The sequence below is a fragment of the Rhincodon typus genome, chromosome 46 (assembly GCF_021869965.1).
Source record: "Rhincodon typus isolate 14 chromosome 46, sRhiTyp1.1, whole genome shotgun sequence".
In the NCBI taxonomy this organism is placed as follows: Eukaryota; Metazoa; Chordata; class Chondrichthyes; order Orectolobiformes; family Rhincodontidae; genus Rhincodon; species Rhincodon typus.
This window is the reverse complement of record NC_063377.1, coordinates 9,452,569-9,459,925: the sequence shown is the minus strand read 5'-3', so window position 1 is coordinate 9,459,925 and position 7,357 is coordinate 9,452,569. Positions and strand designations below refer to the sequence as shown.

The window sequence follows — 7,357 nt, the reverse complement described above, 5'->3', positions numbered from 1 at the left end:
AGGCCAGAAACAGAGCTGCTGAAGAAGAGTCATCTAGACTCGAAGCGTTAACTTGCTGTGTCTCTGTGGATGCTGCCTGACCTGCTGTGATCTCCAGTATTTTTTCTTTTCAGTACAGATTCCCGCATCCCCAGTAATTTGCTGCAACATTTAAAAAATATTTGGGTGAGCACTTGAAATACAATTCAAGGAAACGGGATAACGGCAGGAAATGGGATGAGCGTACCTTCAGTGGTAGTTATGTTGGTGCAGACGTGGACCAAAGAGTTTTGTGCTCTAACAATGAGGGAGGGGTTCAAAAGAAAGCTGGATATACGTTGGAAAGTGATGAATTTAGAGAGCAGGGCTGGGCAATGGGTCAAGTTGGGTAACTCTTTCAGGAGCTGGTACAGGGACAACGTGCTGAACGGTCTCCTCCTGTATTGTATAAAAGTTCCCTGAGCGGATCCCCCACATCCCTGACAACAGGGCCTAGATAGAGGTTTTGGCCAACGCCTATCATTATTGACACCGAGAGTGAGGAGCGCTGGGCTGATACCTTTCCTTGTCGATACCGAGAGTGAGGAGGGCCAGGCCAGCATATTTCCCTACTGAAACCCAAACAGAGGTGGGCCTGATGTACACATTTTCTTATTGACCCCCAAAGAGAGGTTGACACGACTGATACCTTTCCTTATTAACACCAAGAAAGAGGAGGGTTAGCCAACATCTTTTCCATTGACACCGAGAGAGGAGGGCCCAGCTGATTGCTTTCCTTCATAAAACCCAAGGAGAGATGTGGGCCCAGCCGGCACCTTTCCTTATTGACACCGAGAGAGGAGGCCCCGGCCAACACTTGAGATAACAAGGTGTAGAGCTGGATGAGAAGTCCTTCATTTTTCTAAAGAAGGGTCTAGGCCCGAAACGTCAGCCTTCCTGCTCCTCTGATGTTGCTTGGCCTGCTGTGTTCATCCAGTTCTACACCTTGTTATCTTAGATTCTCTAGCATCTGCAGTTCCTACTATCCCCGGCCAACACTTTCCGTTATTGACACCCAGAGGAATGAGGGCCTGGCCGACACGTTCCCTTATTGACAATGAGAGTGAGGACGGCCTGGCTGACACCTTTCTTTATCGACGCCGAAGAAGTGGAGGGCCTGGCCGACCCTATTCCTAATTGACACCCAGAGAGAGGAGGGACCGGCCGACACCGTTATTTATTGACACCCAGAGAGAGGAGGGCCCGGTCAACCCTTTTCGTGATGGAGGAGGCCACGGCCGACACCTTTCCTTATTGACACCGGGAGAGCGGAGGGCACGGTTGACATATGTTCTTATTGATACCCAGAGAAAGGTGGGCCCAAACGACACTTTCCCTAATTGATACCCAGAATGAGGCCGGCCAACACGTTTCCTTATCGACACCCAGAGATAGTAGCGCCCGTCCGACACCTTTCCTTATTGACACCGAGAGTGAGTAGAGCTAGCCGACACCTTTCTTTATTGACGACGAGGGCCTGGTCGAAATCTTTCCTTATTGACACCCAGAGAGCGCGGAGGGCCCAGCCGCCATGATGTTCTCCTTCCTCCACTTTCACTTTCCAGTTTTATTGTTTTATTTTACGTCCACACGCAGAAAGCAGAGCAAAGGATCACACTTTCTATACATATTCGAAAGAAAAAGATAATTCCCGTCGTGGTCCCCGTCGCTTCGGGCCGTGACGTTTGACCCAGTGAGGGGTCAGAGGTTACCGGGACAAGATGGCGGCGCCCAGGGCGATGGGAGCGTGAGGGCCTTACACGCCAGGACTGGAAGCGCGGCTGCTTGCTGCAACCGGACTGAGGTTCTCCGGTGTCCGAGGGAAAAGAGGAAGGTGGTGGTGGTGGTGGTGGTGGTGAGCTTCTGCCCGCGGGGTCACGGAAACCCAGGAACTTCCTGTTGGTCTGTTTGCAATCTGCGGCATCCTGAGGAGGCTTGACAGGGTAAATGGTCACATTGCCTGGTGGAGGTGTTAATATAGTTGTAGAATACCGAGATACTGGTTTGAAACCGGCTGAGGAAAGAAAGTCTTCGAGGGCAAGTGCATGCGTAGGATTGTCACCCTCAGAGCGCTATGGAGAGAAAGGAGGGAGATAGATTTCTTGGATAACACAGTGTAGAGCTGGATGAACACAGCAGGCCAGGCAGCATCAGAGGAGTAGGAATGTTGACGTTTCGGGTCGGGACCCTTCTTCAGAAACGTCAACTTTCCTGCTCCTCTGATGCTGCCTGACCTGCTGTGTTCCTCCAGCTCCACACTGTATTGACAATCAATCAATCAATCAATCGTGACAATGTTGTTCCCGCCTGGTGCACGCCCTGTGCAATGCAACTTCTGCCTAGCATTATTTTCACCCTATGATCTGTATGTCCTTGATTAATATGGTCTGCCTGAACTGCTCGTAAACAAAGCTTTTCACTGTAGTGCGGTACACAGGACAATGAATCAAATCAAATCAAGAAATCTATCTGAGATAGCAAGAACTGCAGATGCTGGAGTCAGAGACAACATAGTGCAGAGCTGGAGGATCACAGCAGACCAGGCAGCATCAGAGGAGCAGGAGAGTTGACATTTTGGGTCAGGAGTTCTGAAGAAGGGTCCCAACTCAAAACATTGACTTTCCTGTTCCTCTGATGCTGCCTGGCCTGCTGTGTTCCTCCAACTCCACACTGTAACGACTCTGACTCCTGCATCTGCAGTTCTTGGTATCTTTGGTTTATTATCACATGTACTGAAGTACAGTGAAAAGAGAAGCATTATTTGAAGTAAGAGAGTCCTTAAATATCGAGGCGGCGAGGAGCTGGCACAAAATAGGAGTTGAGGCCCGGGCACATCAGTCATCAGTCTATAGAATGGCAGGGCAAGCGAGAGGAAATTTTTATGTTCTGTTCCTTGTCCTGTTTAAATAAAAACTGAAAGAACCATACGTAAGATCTAGGCAACTGAAAACAGATGAAGCTTTGGAAGAATATCAGGAAAGTAGGACCAATCTGAAACGAGGAATTAAGAGGGCTAAAAGGGGTCATGAAATATCTTTAGCAAACAGGGTTAAGGAAAATCCCAAAGCCTTTTATTCATATATAAGGAGAAAGAGAGTAACTAGAGAAGGGGTTGGCCCACTCAAGGACAAAGGAGGGAAGTTGTGCGAGGAATCAGAGAAAATGAGTAAGATTCTTAATGAGTACTTTGCATCAGTATTCACTGAGGAGAGGGACATGACGGATGTTGAGGCTAGGGATAGATGTTTGATTACTCTAAGTCAAGTCGGCATAAGGAGGGGGGAAGTGTTGGGTATTCTAAAAGGCATTAGGGTGGACAAGTCCCCAGGTCCGGATGGGATCTATCCCAGGTTACTGAGGGAAGCGAGAGATGAAATAGCTGGGGCCTTAACAGATATCTTTGCAGCATCCTTGAGCAAGGGTGAGGTCCCGGAGGACTGGAGAATTGCTAATGTTGTCCCCTTGTTTAAGAAGGGTAACAAGGATAATCCAGGTAATTATAGACCGGTGAGCCTGACATCAGTGGTGGGGAAGCTGCTGGAGAAGATACTGAGGGATAGGATCTATTTACATTTGGAAGAAAATGGGCTTATTAGTGAAAGGCAGCATGGTTTTGTGCATGGAAAGTCATGTCTTACCAACTTGATAGAATTCTTTGAGGAAGTGACAAAAATGATAGATGAGGGAAGGGCTGTGGATGTCATATACATGGACTTCAGTAAGGCGTTTGATAAGGTTCCCCACGGTAGGCTGTTGGAGAAAGTGAAGTCGCATCGGGTCCAGGGTGTACTAGCTAGATGGATAGAGAACTGGCTGGGCAACAGGAGACAGAGAGTTGTAGTGGAAGGGAGTTTCTCAAAATGGAGAACTGTGACCAGTGGTGTTCCACAGGGATCTGTATTGGGACCACCGTTGTTTGTGATATACATAAATGATCTGGAGGAAGGTATAGATGGTCTGATTAGCAAGTTTGCAGCTGACACTAAGATTGGTGGAGTAGCAGATAGTGAAGGGGACTGTCGGAGAATGCAGCAGAATATAGGTTGAAGAGTTGGGCGGAGAAATGGCAGATGGAGTTCAATCCAGGCAAATGTGAGGTGATGCATTTTGGAAGATCAAATTCAAGAGCGAACTATGTGGTAAATGGAAAAGCCCTGAGGAAAATTGATGCACAGAGAGATCTGGGTGTTCAGGTCCATTGTACCCTGAAGGTAGCAACGCAGGCGGATAGAGTGGTCAAGAAGGCATATGGTATGCTTTCATTCATCGGACCTGGTATTGAGTACAAGAGTTGGCAGGCCATGTTACAGTTGTATGGGACTTTGGTTCAACCACATTTGGAATACTGCGTACAGTTCTGGTCGCCACATTACCAAAAGGATGTGGATGCTTTGGAAAGGGTGCAGAGGAGGTTCACCAGGATGTTGCCTGGTATGGAGGGTGCTAGCTATGAAGAGAGGTTGAGTAGATTAGGATTATTTACATTAGAAAGACGGAGGTTGAGGGGGGACCTGATTGAGGTCTACAAAATCATGAGAGGTATAGACAGGGTGGATAGCAAGAAGCTTTTTCCCCAGAGTGGGGGACTCAATTACTAGGAGTCACGATTTCAAGGTGAGAGGGGAACAGTTTAAGGGAGATATGCGTGGAAAGTTCTTTACACAGAGGGTGGTGGGTGCCTGGAACGCATTGCCAGCAGAGGTGGTAGAGGCGGGCACGATAGCATCATTTAAGATGTATCTAGACAGATACATGAATGGGCAGGGAGCAGAGGGATACAGATAATTAGAAAATAGGTGACAGGTTTAGATAGAGGATCTGGATCGGCGCAGGCTTGGAGGGCCGAAGGACCTGTTCCTGTGCTGTAATTTTCTTTGTTCTTTGTTAACTGCGGATGCTGTAAATCAGAGACAAAAATAGAGATTGTTGGTGAAGCTCAGCAGGTCTGGCAGCATTTGCGGAGAGGAATCAGTTATCATTTCCGGTTGAGTGACCCTTCTTCAGGACCATCTCTGAGGAAGGGTCACTCGACCTGAAACATTAACTCTGATTCCTCTCCACAGGTGCTGCCAGACCTGCTGAGACCTTCCAGCAATCTCTGTTTTTGTTTCTCTTTCTCCTGTTTCTCCTTCTGGTGAAGGGCTATGTTTCCCTTCATGCATCCTGCCTGTGTGTGTTGACTTGCATTAGGTTCCTGAAGTGGCTGCTCCCCCATATTCGAATTCTTAGTTTCAATCCCCTCCCCATCTCTGTAACCACCTCCTCCAGTCCTCCCCATCTCTGTTCTCTCTCAGCACTTATACTCTTCCACCACATCTCTGTAACCTCCTCCAGCCCCTACAGATCTTCACTGTCTCTTGGAGTCATACAGTTATAGTCCTACAGCACAGAAACAGACTCTTCAGTCCAACCAGTCCATGTTGAACATATTCCCAATCTAAACTAGTCCCACCTGCCTGCTCCTGGCCCATATCCCTCCAAGTCTTTCCTATTCATATATCCATCCAAATGTCTTTTAAACATTGGAATTGTACCCACATCCACCACTTCCTCAGGAAGATCATTCCACACGCGAACCACCCTCTGTGTAAAAAAAAAAATTGCCTCTCATATCTTTTTAAAATCTTTCTCCTGTCACCTTAAAAATGCCCCCTAGTCTTGAAATTCCCCACCTTAGGGAAAAGACGGCAACCATCAACTCTATCTATACCTATAGTGAGAGATAACCTTAGTTTAGGATGTTACATTTGTTTGGATGGAGCTGAGGAAAAATAGGGCAAAGAAGGCACACATAAGGTCTATCTACAGGCTACCCAACAGTAATCACAAAACAGATGCATTGTCGAAACATAAATATTTCTTTCTGACAACTTAGTAATAATCGTGGGTGGTTTTAATCTCCATGTGAAACAGGAAAAATAAAATTGGCAGTGGTAGCCTGGGTGAGGAGTTCACAGAATGCTTTCCAAAGAGTTTCTTCGAGTAGGACATTCTGAAACTTACCATAAAGCGGGTTATATTACACTTGGTGTTGTGTAATGCGACAGGGTTCCTTCATAATATCAGAGTAAAGATGCCCCAAGGTAATAGGGACCACAGTATGATTGAATTTTACATTCAGTTTTAAAATGAGAAAATTGGGTCTAGAACTAGTATTTCTAGTTAGGTGCTGTGGTGTGGCAATTTTTAAAACTTTTCACTATATTTTTCATGTGTACATGTTATACTAAATTTCTATTCCGCTCTAAAACAAATAAGGTCAATTCTTTGGCATGAAAACTAAGAAAGCTGAAGTGAGATGGCCTACTAGACGAGGACATAGATTAAGAGACACAGTGGCAGACATTTAAGGAGATATTTAGGAATTAAAATGTATCTACATAAGGAAATGTTCTAAAAGGTGGGCTCACCATCCTTGGTTAATACAGGAAACATCGTAGGAATAGCTGTAAATCAGGAAGGGAGAGAGGAAGTTGGTGAAATTACAATCATAAGGGAAACAATACTAAGCAAGCTGCTGGAGCTGTGGACTGACAAGTCTCCACATCCAGATGGAATTCATCCTAGGATCTTATAAGAGGTTTAGGAGTCTGTAAGTTGCTAATGAGGTAGTAGATGCATTGATGTTAATTCTCCAAAATTTCCTAGAGTCAGGAAAGATTCCATCAGACTGGAAAGTAGTAAATGAATTACAAAGTACTAAGTAATACTCCTTTTCAAAAAGTGACAGAAGCAGTAAGCAAGAAACTATCGGTAATGCCACGGGGAAGGCATTAGAATAGATGATTAAGAAGCGAGCTGGGCACAAAGTAATCAGGAAAGGTCGGTATGGTTTTGTGAAAGAGCAGTTCTATAAAGGAGTGACATGCAGTGTAGTTAAAGGAGACCTTGTAGATGTACTACACTTGGATTTACAAAAGGCATTTAACAAGCCACTACATAAAAGGTTATTGCTGAAAGTAGGAGCTGATGGTGTAGCGGGACATGTGAGCATGGATAGAAGACTGACTGACAGAAAGCAGAGAATGTGCATCAATTGGTCATTGATCAGCAGGTTGGGACAATTGGAGTCCTGCAGGGGTCTGTGCTGGGGCCTTTAACTTTTACAACTTACATCAATGACCGGGATGAGGGAAGAGAAGATATAGTCGCTAAACTGAAGAGTGTTGCAAGTTTGAGGGGCCGAATGGCCTGCTTCTCCTATTTCATATGTTCATGAGTCCGAGCCTAACTGACCTGCCCACCTCTGCTGCCTTCCCCACTACTGGCCTGCCTCCCTCTGCTGCCTTCCCTCCTACTGGCCTGCCTCCCTATGCTGCCTTCCCCCCCCCCCCCCCCC

At 46.3% G+C, this 7,357-nt stretch overlaps 1 protein-coding gene across 2 annotated transcripts in view; it reads left to right on the top strand.

Moving 5' to 3' along the window:
- Positions 1 to 1,060: 1,060 nt before the first annotated feature.
- The window catches only part of LOC125487891 (28S ribosomal protein S29, mitochondrial-like), a 41,362-nt gene continuing 35,065 nt past the window's right edge, over positions 1,061 to 7,357 (top strand). The window contains exon 1 of one of the 2 annotated variants that reach the window (XM_048620458.1): positions 1,061 to 1,332. The gene's annotated coding sequence lies outside the window, so the exon portion shown is untranslated. Of the gene's footprint in view, positions 1,333 to 1,669; positions 1,962 to 7,357 lie in introns of those variants that run through there. The other variant, XM_048620457.1, reaches the window with a different exon arrangement.